This window comes from Capsicum annuum, chromosome 2 (genome assembly GCF_002878395.1).
Source record: "Capsicum annuum cultivar UCD-10X-F1 chromosome 2, UCD10Xv1.1, whole genome shotgun sequence".
NCBI classification, from domain to species: Eukaryota; Viridiplantae; Streptophyta; class Magnoliopsida; order Solanales; family Solanaceae; genus Capsicum; species Capsicum annuum.
This window is the reverse complement of record NC_061112.1, coordinates 132943803-132962668: the sequence shown is the minus strand read 5'-3', so window position 1 is coordinate 132962668 and position 18866 is coordinate 132943803. Positions and strand designations below refer to the sequence as shown.

The 18866-nt window shown below is 28.1% G+C and overlaps 1 long non-coding RNA gene across 4 annotated transcripts; it reads left to right on the top strand.

Moving 5' to 3' along the window:
- The first annotated feature begins 6458 nt into the window (after positions 1-6458).
- On the top strand, positions 6459-10272 carry LOC107859532. 4 transcript variants are annotated; one of them, XR_001671406.2, is made up of 4 exons: positions 6459-7218; positions 9321-9469; positions 9554-9672; positions 9783-10272. It is a non-coding gene; the product is annotated as an uncharacterized LOC107859532 (long non-coding RNA). The 4 variants fall into 4 exon arrangements; XR_007052398.1 differs by having other exon boundaries at positions 7950-9469; XR_007052399.1 differs by having other exon boundaries at positions 6460-7218; positions 9361-9469.
- Positions 10273-18866: the final 8594 nt, after the last annotated feature.

Below are 18866 nucleotides of genomic sequence, written 5' to 3'. Positions count from 1 at the left end.
ATATTAATGACATAAGATAAATCAACTGATAATTTATTTGAGTATATGTGAAATACAACGGGGTAGTAAAATCGGGTATCTGATGTATATAGTACGAATATGAAATACGTCGCATTATATTATTGGATAAGATACTCGTGTACGTATGTGATGTATATAGTACGTATTGATATAGTCGATAATGTGTATATATGTGTGTGTGTATGTATGTATATATATATATATATATATATTAATGACATAAGATAAACCAACCGATAATTCAACTGAGTTTCTGTGAAATACGTTGTATATTATTATGGGTAGGGGTGTACATAGGTCGGGTTGGTTCAGTTTTTTATTAAAATATAACCAAACCAATAATGTCGGTTTTCTAAATCTATAAACCAAATCAAAACAATATGCAATCGGTTTTTTTATTTCGGTTTCAGTCAAATTTTTTTGGTTTTTCAATTTTCTCGGTTTTTTTACAATTATAATGTGATTGAAGAAAAAAATTAAATGTTTTCACTAAAAAGATAAAAAAAAAATGGTCATAGAGTAGTTCCAATAAAAATTAAGTTGGCAAATTACTAAAACGTCTAAACTACTATCTCTCAAAGTAATATTATGTGGATACCTAAATAGTTCAATTTCTAAGTTACTAATCACAGTAGCTTGTCTGAAAGTTTCCTTCACATAAAATGTGAGTACACAAAAGAATGAAGAATTAGACAACTTATTAAAAACTTAACTCCATAAAGTAATTAATTATAACATAATTCCATAAAAAGAGAAAGAAGAGAAACAAACCTAAATCACCACTTGACGAATGAGAAAAGTAAGATGAGAAAATAATGAGAACTCTCTGAAAACTTGGAAAATAAAATGTTAAAAGTAAAGCAATTAAAGAGTTTTAGGTTTTTATATTAACTAGTTAAACCCCACGTGTCTCGCACGTGTAACATTTGATTATTTAAAATTAGATGATTTTGTCTTGCAAATTTTTTTAATGAAGAGCAAAAAATTTAAATCACTTCTCAAAGATCCTTCACACTTTAATAAAATAGCTCAAACATAACATATGTTTTATTAAAATATTTAATAAATTTTCAATTCTTAAATATTAAAGAAATAATTTTGTCTAAAGCAGACACTTTTAACGAAAGATAAAAAGTTCAAATATTTCTGAATACCGAATTAAATAAAAATGAAGTTGAAAGAAAACAAACCAAACTGAAATAGTTTGATTCGGTGTTCGATGTCTACTTTTTAAAATTGTAAATTAAAGAATTGAATTGAATTTGATAAAATTGAATCAAAATGCAGAACGTGTAATTCTAATCAACGCCTTAACAACATAAACCGTGCTAATATGAATGAGAAATAATTCATTTTAAAAAAAACATACCTTTAAATCCTCTCGTAATCGGCACGAAGTCTCAACCACACACTCACATAATTTTTTTTTACCTGCACATCATGCGAAAGCCAACAATTGAAATTACGATAAATTATACGATAAAAAACGTTAATGAAAGATGCATAATATTTAATATTGTTGACCTACAAATTTAAAACTAATATTAAAGAACATAGAACTAATCTTCTCTTGAACATACTCTTTAACAATTAAATTGTAAATGTTATTCTATTATTTATTGGAAAAAAAGAATGCTCAATATATAGATGTACGATTTTTTTCCTTTTAAGAAAGAGTTGATGAAACATGGAAGAAATCTAATCTAATTTGAGAAACTTTTTTCATAAAAAAATAATTATTATAGAAAATCAAGACAAACGAAACTTAAAAGAAAATAAAATTAAGGACTTCTAACTAAATCAAAAACCATACTTAAAAGAAAGAAATTAGGTCGTATGCTAACTACAATCTAACACTACTTATTTTTTTCTTTTCTTTTTGAGGTGGGACGTGTTTTTTTAGTAAAAATAGTTAAATAAGAATTTGATAAAATAATAAAAAGACATTTCTTATCATGTATTTAAAACTTTTTAAAATTTAATACTTATTAAAATTTTCTTATTCTAAGGCTTTTATATTTGTTTCTAGATTTTTCAAATCTTATTAAAATCAAATTTAGTTGTTTTATAATTCTTAAACTAATGGAAAAAGTATTAGTTGTCATTAATTCTAACGACTTCAAATAAGAAAAGGTTTTACCATAAATATATATTTATTAATTATTAACTTTTAAAAATTAGAAAAAAAATAGTAAAAAGATGATTTTGTCTAAAGCGAAATTTTTTAATGAAGGACAAAAAGTTCAAACAACATTTCTAAGGCCTTCACACTTTTAATATATTATAGATATAGAAATAGATATAGATTATAAATATAGATTTAGATTATAGATATAAATATAGATATAGATATTGGGTTTTGTATTAATTTGTTATTAATGAAAAAATACTATAATTCAACGTCCAAGAATATATATCTATTTTCTGAATATTAAAAAATAATAAAAGTAATTAGAAAGTAGATTATAAGTAATATTTTTTTACGTATAAAAAATTAAAATTATATATGTATTACGTCGGTTCGGTTTGATTTTATTTTTTCTAATACCAAACCAAATCAGGAATGATCGGTTTTTTTTTTTTGCCAACACCAAATCAATCAAACCAAACCATAAGTCAATTTTTTTCCTCGGTTTGGTTTGATTCATCGGTTCGGTTTGACTTAACGGTTCGGTTTGTACACCCCTAATTATGAGGTAGAAAAATCGGGTATGTTATATATATAGTACGTATTTGAATGTTGATAGCCAATTGAATATATTTATATATACGTATATCTCGTGTAGTGATGAAATAGATATACTATTTTGTGCCAATATAATGTAGACACACGTATATTACTGAAGTTGTAATAACGACAAGTATTACGAGGTATATTGGGGGGGAAGGAAGTAGAGGAGGGAGACAGAAAATTTGAATCATGAAACTAGCATATACTTACCATTTGCTTTAAATTTTGAACGACCGCCAAATTTTGGCACTGAATTTAAGTTTTTTCGCTTAAAATTTTTGTATATGAGTATATGTGAAATACGTTGAATATTATTATGGGGTAGAAAAATCATGTATGTGATATTTATATCTTGTGTAGTAACATATGCAATAATCGAAAGCTCGATAACTGAATCTATACGCGTAGTGACATATGTAGTAATCAATGTAGATACGCGTATATTATTGAAGTTGTAATAATGTAAGACGTCGATAATTCATTTGATTAACATGTATATTTATATATATATATATATATATATAAATATCGTAATTAAAAACTAATGAACCAAAAATTTATCGTAATTTGCGAAATTCATTAATATTATTATGGGTTGGAGGAAATATATTACTCGTGTTAATGTGATAATAAAATAACTAATTATCAGATTTATATATATATATATATATATATATATATATATATATATATATATATATACATACATTGTATTAAATTAATCGGATATTGTTATAAATATTATAGCATTTATTAAAAAAATTACTTAATTAAAAATTAGTTTTAACTTATTAATTAATTAATTTATTAATTGTAGTTTATTAAAATTTAATTTATCAAAAATATTTTAGAAAACCTACCACACCACCCAAATAATTAAATTTTCTAATTGATATACACAAAAGAAACGGGAAACAACATACACACACAACACTACTCAACCTGTATACACACACAAACACATACTTGATACTCGAAATCAGTCGAACAAGTGCGTTTTCGTACCAAATCTTGATTTCTCCAACTCAAGTAAGTAAGAATGTGAGATTTGTTGACCTTATTTTGAGTTAACTTCACTTCATTTTGATTTTTGAAACCCTGGTTCTTATGTTTTTGTTGAAAATGGGAAAATTGGGGATAAACTTGAATGTAGTATGGATTGTGTGTGTTATGTGGACTGAAATGAGTAATATCTTGTATAGAGTAGATCGGTATTTTGGAGAAAATTGTAGTAGTCTATCTTTTAATTTGCTAAGCTCATCATTTTCGATATTGCAGCTTCTCGTGAGAGAATCTATAAGCAGATTGAAGCTGCCATTTTGAAATATTAAGAAATTAAGGAAAATATCAAAGGTATGTTGACATAGTGAAGCCGTGTGGGGCCTTGTGCGATTCACTATTGTTGTTATCTTTCTTTCATTGCTCATATTAAAGTCTTATGAAGCCGTGTGTGGCCTTGTGCGATTCACTAGCATTGTTCTTGACATCTTGTTGGTATTGTTGTTGCTTGTTTCTTATATTGTGAACTTGATCTTGTATCATTTGGCATGAAAGGTCAAGGCCTGGTTTTGAATATGTAAGGACTTGGTAGGTGTTTTTTTGTTTTGAATGTGATTATATTTGGTGACTTGATAGGTTGAAAATGATTAAGTGTAGGGATTTTAAAGGTGACATGATAGGTTGAAAGTGGTTAAGTCTAGGAACTTTAAAGAGGATTTTTCTGTTTTGAATGTAGTTTTGTTTTGAGACTTAGTTGCTTGAAAATTGTTAAGTTTAGGGACTTTGAAGGAGATTTTGTGTTTTGAATGCGGTTTTGTTTTGATACTTAGTTGCTTGAAATTGGTTAAATGTAGGGACTTTAAAGAGATTTTTTTTTGTTTTGAATGTTGTTTGGTAAGTGAATTAGGGTGCATTTGTTTTTTTTTTTAAGATTAAGACGTCTGAATCTGAATGGATATCTGAATGATTAAGATGTTGTATCTAGATCTGAATACTGAATGATTAAGATTGTTTGCTTTTTAACATGTGAATGTACGTAATTTATTTATTTGTAATAAATATGCAATCCAAATTTAAAAAATAATAAAATATTATATTATATGAAAAAAATATTACATAAAGTCTTAACTTAAACAAAAAAATTATTATTTGAGTAATAATTAAAATATTTAAAGATAAATATATTATGTTAAATATAATTATTGAATTATTAAAATTATTAAAAAAAGATATATCGATTAAAAAATATTGTGATATGATGTAATTATCAAAAATTAAATTCAACATACAGTAATCTGTCAATTAAACTGATCCAACAAACTAAAATGATTAATCAGATATAATTTTGATGTAGATGCATAAATATTAAAGTATTTGAATAACTAATTAATACAAAAACGGACACATGTTTATTTGTTAACCATGAAATCTGAATGAAAATATCATTATTAAGTTCAATGTTACGTTATGAACAAGCACACATAAGATTCTATTATCCAAAGAACTACAAATTTTATAATCAAAACAAAAAATTGCAAACAAAAATTTAGAGTTTAACAAATAATGAATACGCAAATCGATAACTAAAATATTTATAAAAAATTTTGGTGAATCATACCTGAAAGAGAAGGAAAGCAAGTGAGGAGGAAGAGAGAGAGAGAAAAACCTGAAGAGAGAGATAACGTGAAAAGAGAGGGAGAGAGATAACACGAAAAGAGAGAGAAAATAATGAAGCGAGAGAGTTAGGGATTATATTTTAAAAAGAGCCTGAATGCTATTCAGACTTCTTTTCATATCTGATCCATTTAGATTTTTCAGATACATTAAGAGGCTTTTAAAAAAAATGCACTTAATGGACTGAAGTCTTAACCATTCAGATTCAAACCTATATTAAGTGCAAACAAATAGGGCCTTAGTTGCTTCAAAATGGTTAAGTCTAAGTGGATTCCTGAACCCGCATGACAACTGTATCTTCGCCATTAGAGTAGCGCAGAATACCAATTGTTAAGTGAAAAAGGAAATAAAGACCGGGCATCTGTTGACACCTAATTTTTGCCCTCCATAACTACATTTAATCTCGAGTTTCTTCGATTATCAAATAAAATCACAATAATTATTTTTCCAAATAAATGCATTTTAAAATAGGTATTTGGGCTAATTTTGTCATTTAAGTGATAATTATATATTTTCATATTTGCATATATGAGATTTTATAAATGATGTCATTTAAATAGACATTTTTCATCACATTGGGCTTTAATTTAAGGATTATTTAAAAAATTAATAAATAATTAAAGTCTTGATTTAAACAAATTTATTCTCAAATAATTTATTTGGATATCTATTTTTTTGATTTTATTAAATCAAGAAAATTGAGATTAAAAGAGGTATTAATTCGTATCGAGATTTATTTTAATTTAGCCAATCTATTGAATTTGACCATAATTGAAACTAAATGGGCCATAATTGCAATACAATTGGCCAATTGACTTTTAATATGATTAAAATTTAAATAGAATGAACTGAATTAAAATTGATGTTATTTTTCTAAGTAATCCCACAATCTACCCAATACCCAAAAACTTAACCAATTTGATGGCCCAAATTTGTATATCAGCAACTCCCTTTTAATTATTTAAAAAGGGATCAGGCCCAAATCCGTCTGCACCTGCTCCGGCCCAAACACCCTTCCCCCTTATACTCCTCACCATCGTACAAACACTAGCAAAACCCAAACAACAGCAATCGTAAATCGACCCCAAATATGACGACTTAACCCGTTCAACAGTGTCGACCCGATAAACCGATTCCACCAGCCCCAACCCTTTCGTTTTCTCTTCACACGCATCCCACTCAAATTCGCGAGGAAGAACCTCGAAGCTTCTAGAAAAAAAGCTTAGGTGTCGTCTCCAACGGTTCAACCCCGCGATTCTCGGAGGATAAGGTACGAATTCGTATAAAGGTGGGTGAATTTCATTGGTTTTGGGGGGGGGGGGGGGGGGGGGATTTCTACCTTTCTTCTTCCTATTAGTTGAAACCAATTCGAAATTCTCCTAAGAATAAAAAATTCGTACAAGTTTGTTAGCTGGAAATTCCTATCCGAAACTTGAATTCAAAAGATCCTATTTCTTAAGTCCCTAAAATACCCCAATCTTTTTAAGTATATAAGAACCCATTTTGGGTCACTGTAGGGGAGGTTTTCTTTTGTTGTTGAAAAATTCGGAGAAGGCTAGGAAATTGGCGAGTTGGAAATTTTGGGTTCGAAGGAGGAGGATTAGAAACTTCAAGCTAGTTCGAAATTTGGGGTTGGGAATTTTGAAAGTAAAGAGTTTGTTTTGCTAAAAGTTTCTCGTACATTTTTCTGGGAAGCTAGTTGATTGATTGGGAGTTCCCAAGTCGACAACATAAGCTCCCAGCGGGGACAATTTTGCTGATAGCTCGAGTCCCGTTTTGCTGCCCCGAAAAAGGTAAACACATGCTCGTCCCTCTTAATTTCACTGTTTCTGCTTCATCCACCTTTTCTCCGTAGAAGTAGTTATGTGTTTGTCATGAATGAGGCTGGATTTTCTTGCTTTAGATGGTCGATGGCTTTAGGTCTGTTTTGCAATCGTTTGTTTAGCCGAATCGATGTGCACGACATGAGTTTTGCAATCGACTATTTTAATTACTGTCTCATGATTAATGATTATGTTGTCTAGTTTTCAATTTGGTTTTGATGAGGATTTAAAAGAGTTGTCTTCCCTTACTATTTATCGACCCGGGAAGATATGTTGGGTATGTTGTTGTGTATTTGGATATGATCCATGCTTTCATGTTCGTGTTTCTGTTCGAACTAAATGATGCATCTCTTTGAGCTATTTTATATTCGAATCGTCAAATGACCATGTGCTATGATTTAGGCACTGTTCCAACATCTGAACATTTATACCTCACTATATTCGAACCAAATAAAACTCCTTTTTAGATATTAGACAGTTCCTCCTTATCCTAGTCGCTTATTTTGTAGCCCAGATGATTTAAAAATGGTTATTTTTCTGCTTCTGAATATCTCTAAGCTTTGTACGAGTGTTCTTACTTCTGAAAGATATAAGTAATCCCTGTGACAATTTAAACAACATATTAGGTATATTACTATACAACGTGCTATCTGTCTTCTTTGTGTGAGGTTATGTGACGAGACATTTATTTTTTGTTTAAGTGTATCGCTGTCAAGTTGCGTGTCATAACGTATTCCTGATTACGAAGGGTATTACCTACATCGTACAGCTGCATATAGCTCCAGGACAACTAAGTTTTGATGCAATATGTTTGTATCTCGATGGTATAGGATTCAAACTGACTTTTGCCTCTTAATGCACTGTTTTATATCAAATATATGTTGTATGTATGAAAGCCTGTAATGCGACAATCATGCTAGTGATTTGGTTGCTGATACCATATATTCGTATTTTCCCCCCCTTTCTTTTTCTATTTATGGACTCAGAGGACCTTCTATTTGCAATGAGCCTAACATCTTTTTGACTGATTAGGTTGATTTATCGGTATTAATCCACTAACCTGCTGTATTACGTTTCACTTATTTAAATCTATTAAAATCAAGTTGAACTTATTGTTTCTTCCTGCAAAAACTGGTAATCTCGTGTAGACATTAAATTTTATTAATATATAAAAAAGTAGAGTAAACTTAGAAAATAGCAATTAACTTTATTCTAGAATTTCCTTTTTGGTCAGACACTTTGATTGGTTATTCTTTGTTGGTGTTGCTCATGATTAATCTAGAATGACATTCTATTAAGTCTATTGATTTGTCAAATTCCATAAATAAATACTTACTCTTGATTACTTTCTTTGATGTATGTGAAATGAATTCGGGGCATCACGTTTGAAGTCCAAATGGGTTCTCACCCCATTGCATTTTATAACGGGCCAATGAGGCCAACCGCCTCGAGTCATTCATTTTTGAAGAAGAAAATCATTAGCGAGAGTGGATTAAAGTCATATCATTTGAAGCGGCTATGAGACCCCAAAGTCCCATTTATTATTTTTGATTATTTACTTATTGTCGTCTTCATTTATTTATTTACTTCCTTATTTATTCATTTGAGTCTCGAAACCAAAGTTGTACTTAATACAGGTGAAGCGAGACTCGAGCTAAAGGCTCGAAAACATAGAATTTAGGATAGGTGGAAGACGGGCTAAAAGTCCAATATCTATAGATTAGGACAGGGTTATCGATTTGGGCCTAATGGCTCAAGTCCTTCTACTTCTACCCTTTCCCTTTTACTTTTGCTAATTTTTTTTATGTGCTTTCTTGCGAACCTAGTTAAAATTCCTAACTAAGTCGCTAAGAATTGGTTTTGCATAAACCTTAAAAATATTTTCTAAACAAATTACTTTTTTCAACAAATCATTATTTTTTCAAAGTTAGTCAAAAGTGTTTTTAAACCGATCGGATAACCGTAAGTTAGCGGAACAATTTAGATACCTAACACCTTCCTAAAACGTGAATAGGAACCAATCATTCAGACTCTCTTAACTTAAAACGATTTTTTTTTTGAATCGTTTGAAGTAACTCTCAAAAGGTTTCTTAATTCCTTTTCAAAATTAAGTGGCGATTCTTCTCAAAAGTCAAAATTTCTCTGCAAAACAGCATCATCCAAGGGTGGCTCCCTACATACTGCGGGTGCTAGAAGTACTCTTGCTGTGATGAAAAAAATGGTATGTAACTTTTACAGTTTTAATTGTTTGTTTCTATTTAATTTTTTATTATTATTTGAACATTGATAATTTTTTCATATGCAGGAAAAAGTAAAGGGTAGAGAAATACCACATTATGAGCTTTTCAAGGAGACTCATATGATGAAAAATAAAACTCGACTGATGAAGATGTCTGGATTGAAACTCGTTCAAAAGTTGTCCATGTAAGAAACAAATTATGAATTTATGAATCGTTTTCTTAAAGTTGATATTATTCAATTATAACTACTTTAATATTTTTTGACTTTTAGTATTAACTTTACTTTTAATATAGGACGAATATATGAGTCTTGTTGGTGTGTATCATAGTAGTCAGCCTCCTGAAAGTCAGGGTGACCCAATATCCCAACATGTAGAGGAGGAGTTATGGACAAAAGTTGTGGATTCTGCAAATAGATGCCATTTGATCGAATACCACAAAAACTTTTTTGGCGATAATGTTAAGTGTTCATCCAACCCTTCTTACTCTAGCTCTTCAGTTGATAGAGAAACGATTGAAAAAGACTACGAAATACGGTTTCTCAACTCACTGAAGAGCTTGCTGAACAGAGAGAGAGGCAGAAGAAGATGGAGAAAGCAACAACATCACAATTCAAGAAGATGCAGCAACAGTTGAGCTTTTTCATTAGGACTGCGGGGATTATTTCTTCGTGTCCTGGTGATGCGGTTCGGGCTGCAAAGGGTCTAGGTCCCCTGGATGATTTCAGCACGGATGATGATATGGAAGACGAGAACGAATTCAATGATGATGACTTTTAGTTTTTTGATTTTTGTATGTGTTGTACTTTGAATTTAGACATTTTGTTGTATGAAACTATTGTTGTAGTATTTTGATACTCACTTTTATTGGACATTTTGTATGTCTTGTACACTTTTGAAAGTATTTACACTTGGTTTTTGGTTGTTATTGTTGCTGTATTTGATTTGATACTGCTACATTGCATTGTTGTTGTTGCATGCTGTATTTGGGTTTTGATTTTTTTTCTTTTTGAAATTGTCAGAAAAAACTACCACAAGTGGTCGATTTTTTGATTTTTTATTTTTTTTTTGCAGAAAACCTACCATGAGTGGTCGGTTTTATAATAAATAAATAAATTAATTAATTTGAAAACCGACCACTAGTGGTTGGCTTTTTTTTTCCTAGAATTATTTTTTCTAATTTTAATACAATAATAGTAATGAATTTTAAAAATATATTTTTTTTTAAAAAAATCCACCACTTGTGGTCGATTTTTAAAAAACTACCGCAACTTTACCGATCACACATTTTGGTCGGTTTTGTGGTAGATTTTTGGGGAAAATCGACCACAAGTGGTCGATTTTTATGGTCGATTTTCTCCTTTTTTCGGTAGTGAAAGATAATGAACTATTTTTTCTAATTCTACCTTTATCATTAATTGTTTAAGTATTAAGTGGCACAAAAATAAGTCAAGATTAAGGAATTAATAAAAAATATATTAGTCAAATAACATTTTTAATTAGTTTTTCTTTGAATTGTGCAAAGCTTAAACAAATTAATTATATTTTAATATGGAGGAGGTATAACTTTGTAGTCCTTACCTCACAAAAACAAAAAGAACTACTCATATTTTTAGTTGAGGAATTGACATATATATACCAACTTTAGATAAAATTGACAATTTTTTTAGTCAAATATTTATTTAGCAAATGAAAGCCTTACAAAATTGGCATTTAATAGCCAAACGTGTATTCTGAAACCTCTCTCCCCTAGTATCATGCTATTCACGTCCAAAAATAGAAAGGGATTTTAAGTAGTATTTCTCTGTTCTTTCTTTCAACTTTTTTTTCTTCTTAAAAATGGCAAAAAAATGTAGTTAAAACTATCTTTTTCATTAAAAATTAGTAAATGATATTTAACTATAACTATACTTCTTCAAAAGGATGTTCATAAAAATTCACCATCAACAACTTATAATTTTCTCAGACCGTTCCCTAGAGGCTATGGTGAGAAGTGTATTCCATATTCACTTAACAAGTTTTTATAAATTTATATAGACGGGAATTGATATCATTTGTCATAATAACATACAATATAATTATTAAATAGTCTTATTTAGGGGAAGAATTTCTCTCTAACAATTTTATATTTTTTTTATATTACTTTTTAATATGTAAGTCAATTGACCAAATCATATCAAATAATATATTTTTTTTTTAGAATATCATTTGTCCATATTCATCTAATAAATAAGTTATACATTTGTGTGCATTAATATATTTTTAATTTTAAGTTGGTATATACGTTGATTCATTAACAAATTGATGTAACATATGTTTGAGCCATTATCATATTCAATCAATGAATTACTTCATATATTGCGAATATCTACTCCATTTTAAGGCTGATAAGAGTTGCAAATTTGAGATATTCTTGGCTAAATTTTTTATGCGACATGTAAAAAAGGCATTCCGATGCACTAAAGCTATTGCTATGCGCGGTGTCTGGAGAAGGACCTCACCAGAAAAGTATATTATACGCAGCCTTACATGTTATGTTGTATGTGATCAAATTAAAATTTTCATTTTGAAAAGATCTTGCATGTGATAAAATTAAATATTTTTGAAGAGAATAATTGAAATCAAAATTATTAAATTGATTTTCTATAAATGTTTCAATGGCCTTCCTTATCCATCAATTATAAGAAAGTTAAAACAAAACCTTGCAGAAATTGTATTATCGAATAATTGAGTGAAAATCTTAAAAATTGATCGATTTTTCTCTTTTAAAAAGTATATGACAGCGAACAAGTAAAAGATTTAAAAGATTTTATGCGTTTGTGATGGATAGAATCATGGTATATTGTGAGTTTATGGGAAGAAGTATAGGAAGAGAATATGAAATAAAGAAAAGGGAAGGTTGCGACAATAAGAAGTTATTTGGAAAACATTAAAAAATATTTTTAGGAGGAGAGAGAATTTTTTGTGACCCGCTAATATTTAGCCAAAAAGGTTAATTATGGTTATTTGATGGCAAATTTAAAATATTCGGTACAATTTAATTATTTAGTGGTCACAAAATGTGCCAATTTTTCTTAGTAATATAGAGCTAACTTGCATGAAATATATAGAAAGTTAGGCTAACGTATTACGTATTGTACTCTTCCTAAATGACACAGACCCTAAATATTTCCCTCAAGATCTCTTTTTTTTTTTTTGCCGGACGGGTAGGGGGAGGGGTAAATTCCACCAAAATCTGTATGACGAAACATCAATTTAATTAGAGGATGAAATATTTTTTCATTTTTCTTTTCTCCAATTTTTTTAAGTTTTTGTTTGGATTAAAGACACATTTCATAGTTTAAAGTTAATAATTGATATTTAATTAGTTAAATCAAAGTTCTAATCATAATAATCTATTTTTATATATTTATTCCTTAAATATTTTTAACACTCCAGTATATCTTTCTTAAATATATTAAACTACTCTCTTTCTTTTCTTGAGCAATCTTCTGTCGGCCCCTAATGTTTGCTAAAAATTAAGATCATTTCTTAAAGTTTTCTAATTTTATTTTTCTTTCGTGCCAAATAAATCTATTATATTGTGTCAAATCAAATATAAAGATTGTACCAAATAAATCCATTATATTTTCTTATGTAGCTCTTTTGAATTCTCACATAAAAAAATTAAAAATTTTATATTATGGATTTAAAAAATAAAAATATTTAGGAAAAACTTTTAATACATATTCATGGTAGTAAAGAATTTTTTTAAAAAAAATTGAGTAAAAGATATAATGGATATTTAAGGAGCAAATCTATATCTATAATCTATAATCTATAATCTATATATATAATTTATAATATATTAAAAGTGTGAAGACCCTTTAAAAAGTGATTTGAACTTTTTGTCCTTCATTAAAAAACCCTACTTTAGATAAAATTATTTTTTCACTATTTTCTTTAATTTATTAGTATTTAATTATTTTTATTATATTAACTAGACTCCTAAAATATACGGAAGACGCATCAATTAATATTTTTTCTTGTATTGATCAATTAGAAAAATACTCCTAAAATATGATAGAAAAATACTTCTAAAATAAGACTCTATTAAGGAAATACTTCTATAAATATTGAGATGCACGTTAAACTATCGAATAAATCAATTTACTTATTGGAAAAATATGATTGATGCTCATCTAACTTAATTCGGTTGCATGTCTAGATTAGTGGATGCTTAATTTTTCAACCTTAACATTTATGTCGGTCAACTTTGAGAAATTTTTTTAGGTAAATATTAGTTTTAATTGTCTTATTTTTATATCTCTATTTTGAATTTTTTTTTTGTAAAGGTTAAGTTTAGTTATATTATTTTGATATTTTTATTATAGTAATATTTTATTATAGTTTACATATGGTAGATGAGTGTCAGACGACTTTGAGAAAATTTTTGTGTAAGAGTTAGATTTAAGCATATTGTTTTGATGTCTTTATCATCGTATTGTTTTGTTGCAGTTTACAGGCGGTAGATGAATGTCGATCGAATTTGATAAATTTTCTTGGTAAAAGTTAGGTTTAATTAAATAAATTCTTCAAAAGATGTTAAAATTTATTATTTTATTTATCTTTGTAATTTAGACAAATATCATATTTAGTGTACTGTTTGAATTCAATAAAGTGAGGTACACGTGCGAGACGCGTACACCTAAACTAGTATAACTAAATATATGAAAGTAGATAATTATGGTTAGAACTTTTATTTAACTAATAAAATTTCAATTATTAATTTTAAACTATGACATGTCTCTTCAATCCAATCAAAACTTGAAAAAATTGGAAAGAAAGAAAACGGAGAGAAGCCAGATCCAAATATTTTAGACTAAATATTTCTAATCAAAATAAAACACATACTAAATATTTTTTGATAGGAATAAATAAAAAATTATTAAGATAAGAAAATTAAACAAACCTTTTTTTTTTTTTTTTTTTTGTAAAAAAAGCTATAATTTATATTCTTAAAAATGAGACTCTTTTTAATTTTTAGTTTTTTATTTTCCCAAATAAAATCCACAAACTGGCAATAAAGGTTTAAAGATCAACTTTAGACTTAAAAAAAATCAAATTCATCACTAAAAATGTGAAAACAATTAAAGAAGAATAAAAGATTTGTGTTTATAATGAGCTGTGTGCTTCCTTGAGAAGATTCTATCTTAATTGACATTAGGTACATAATTAAGATGACCAACAGGTCACATCACCAACAAACACTTTTTAACTTTTTTAAGCAACACTACAAACAGCCGTAAATCCAACTTTTAGAGGTCGATTTTTGGAATAACCATCAAAGTACTGCTCTCTTCATTCCACAAAAAGTAAATTATTGAAGTATTTTTTACTCTTCAAAATAATTGAATTGTTTATAATTTCAGATAGGTGTTTCATTAATTAAAATTTTGGTGAGTTTCAAGTACTTTATGGAATAACAGCTTAGCATGTGTGTAGAGGGTAAAATGGAAAAATATAATAAATTTATGTCTTTATTTTTTTTTTAATATGCGTATCAAAATACAATAATTTACTTATTGTGGAACGAAGAGAGTATCTGATAGCAGAGCTGATATTGTATATACTGGCCAAACAATATTTTTTTAAAAAAAATATAAATCTCCAAAGGTCGATTTTTCAAATTAAACTCAATTATAAATTCACTATCCATGAATTAAAACCTGGTTTTTATCGTGGTAGGATACATTTTTATAACTGGATTATTTGTTTCTGCTGATATATAGTTTCAATATTTTTTATTTATACTTTGCATATTTATTTATATTTATTGCAAAATAATAAACTTTTGGAGGTCAGTCGAAATTAAAAGAATAACCTTCAAAGGTCGATTTGTATTTTTCTGATTTTTAACTCTGAAAATATGACTTCCAAAGGTCGATTTGCACTTTCTCAGTGTTTGATGCTAAGAAAGTGGACCTCAGGGAGGCAGTGGCGGAGCCAGACTTTTATTTGAGGGAGTTCAGAAGTAAATATACGGACTAATCAAAGGGGGTTCAACATCTATAATACATACATAAAAATATTTTTGATCATATAAAAATAGTATAATTTTTCGAAGAAGTGGTTCAGATGAACCCCTGAATTGTACATGGCTCCGCCACTGCAGGGAGGTCGACTCTATTAAAATATTTATTCTTAAATTAGTTTCAGCCTAATTTGCCTATTTGACAGCTCTATATAAACCAAATGAAACAATGCAAGACATGTTGTGTGTCATGCAACCAAGTATTTGTAACTTTTAATCCTGAATAAGTAATATCAGTTTTTGCTTTAAGCTATGAACCTTCTGATTAAAGGAAGTTGTTTGGATGATAAAGAATTCTTATTTTTTTTTTTGGAAGTCAATGAATTCAAGTCACCAAGGAAATGAAAAAAGTGAATCTCTTGAGAGGGTAAAAAAAGAAAAGAAAAAAATTTGTTTAATTTGGTGTGCATATTGAATATCGATGTAAATTTCTCGCCAAAAGCCTTGGTAGGGTTAACACCAACTTTATTGGATTTAAACTATGATTGGTTGATCGGTCTCAACTATTTGTATATTTACTAATCTAAGACATGCTTTTTTATTAGCTCTATAACTTTTTGGATAATTAACTATTGTCAAGTTGAATAAATTTCTTAGTTAATTCACAAAAATTATGGTCTTTCTTTTCCAGACATCTAGTATTATCTAGGAAAAGGTGTGAAATTTGACCTCTACTATGCGGATTGATTTTACTCTCATATAAAAATATTTTTGATGTTACAAAGTGGTTCAAATACTTTCTCCGTTTCAAATTATCCGTTTCAAATTTTTTAATTTGATGTTCCATTTTACTTATCTTTTTTTATTAATCAAGAAGAGATATTTTTTTTTTCTTCATGTTTTATCCTTTGCATTATTTACTTTTTCTTTAAATTAAAATATAAACATTATTTAATAGAAATACTATGATAAACTAGTCATGTTATTTATTATTTTTCTTAATCAATATGTCAGGAACGGATAATTTGAGATGGATGAAGTATATCCTTAGTCCATTAGAGTTGTCCAAGGACGTGGGTGCGCAAACCCATGTGATACTACACCATTTTAACCATCCCTCCACTTCTTCTTCCCCAATTAACAGGTAATATCTCCTCCCCTCCCTCAACAACGATAACAATTTTCACCACTAACTAACGCTGTTAAGTGGGCCGGGCATAAAAAATAATTGGGGTGTAGGTCGGGTCGGGTTAGGGTTGGGGTTAAGTGGATCGGATTGGTCGGGGCTCAACAGTAAAGTTTATAAAAATAACCTTAACCCGGCCTGCTTAATCCAACTCGATCAAACCCGGTTAAAAAATCTATCAAATTCGGTCAAAATATTAAAAAAAGAACTTTTTTTCAATATACATTATATATACCCATCTATATACATTATAAATACGTTAAACAATATATATACACTATATATATAGTATATACTACATTAGAATTAAAAAAATATATACATATATACACAATTACACATATATATGCACAATTTAATATATATGTACTACTTTAAAGTTTAAAAATATACTACAATATATATGTACTACAATATATATATATATATAGGGAGAGAGAGAGAGAGTTATATACTAATTTATAAAACATATACACATGTATACATTAAATATACACGTCTATAGAAGATACATACACACATATATGCACAATTCAATATATATGTAATACTTTAAATAAAATATACTACAATATATATACATTACAATATATATATATGTATGTATATATAGTATATATACATTGAATGATGCGTATACATGTGTATATGTTTTATAAATTAGTATATAACTATATATATATATATATATATATATATATTGTGATGTATATATATATAGTTATATACTAATTTATAAAACATACACATATGTATACGTTAAATATACATATCTATAGAAGATATATACACATATATACGCACCATTCAATATATATGTGCTATTTTAAATAAAATATACTACAATATATATATACATTACAATATATCTATCTATCTATCTATCTATCTATCTATCTCTATATATATAGTTATATGCTAATTTATAAAACATATACATATGTATACGTTAAATATACACATCTATTGAAGAGATATATATATATATATATATATATATATATATATATATTAATCGGATATTTTTATTTTTGTAGTTGTTTCAGAATGATTTTATTATTTTTCTACAAAAAAAACATCAAATTACTTCTGATCTAAGCAATGCCTATTGAAAATATTTAGTGAATGAATAGGAATATGTAAAAATACTGTTTTCTAATTAATGATCTGCTATGTTAATATTAGTCATCCAATCATCAGCAAAGAAAAAAGAAGTTAATCTTAATTCATTTTCAAAAACTAGTTGGAATGTTGAGAATTAAGCAAGTCATACTAAAGAAACCACTAATTTCGTATATCAATGCAACCCTTTCACGCACACACCCCAAAACGCCCACATTCGCTCACATTCATAAAATTGAATATTCAGAGCACACATAATTTAATATAGAGGCACAACGTGAAAAAACGATCCTAATTAATTTTTTCTGAAAGAATTATATAAAATCTAAACCCACCAACTATTTTAAATCGGAGTGGGCAAGATTTAATTGAAACAAATGAGACAAACATATCCTTGGCGATCAGGGAGCATCTAGATGATGGCGACGTGTCCGCCCGAAGTCCCTCACAAAAAATTACACTTTTAATTATAAGGTAGTATTTATGAATCTCTTAAACATAATATTATAAGATCTATAAGATTAGAGGGTGATTTAGTATTAATTGAGAGGTTCAAAGTTACCTAATCTTTGAGTTCAAATCCTAGATACTGTATATTTTTATTTTTGGAGCCTTTTTAGTAAAAATTTTGAGTCAACTACTATTGTGTGATTAGATCTCCACAATTGTTCTTATATATATCATCCACACCTTCCAATGTGCTATCATTGAAAACCATGGCTTGCAGAAACACAATGTCCATTTTTTCAACCATGCAAATACAGAAATTTCACAGTATAGAAAAACAAAGTCCTCCAGAAAGGATCTCTACTTATAAACCGAACATTTGGAAATATGATCATCTACTTTCTCTTACAAGCCCATATTCTGTGAGTATTCATAATCTCATTCATTTATTACTCTTCTTTCACTTTTATTTGTTCGTTTTTACTTGTTCAATTTGAAAATTCATGATATAATTTATTATTTAGCTACTAGTATTAACTATAATCATTTTAGTTAAAGCATTTTCCAAAATATTATATTTATTATATTCTCCATTATTATAATTTGCTCCT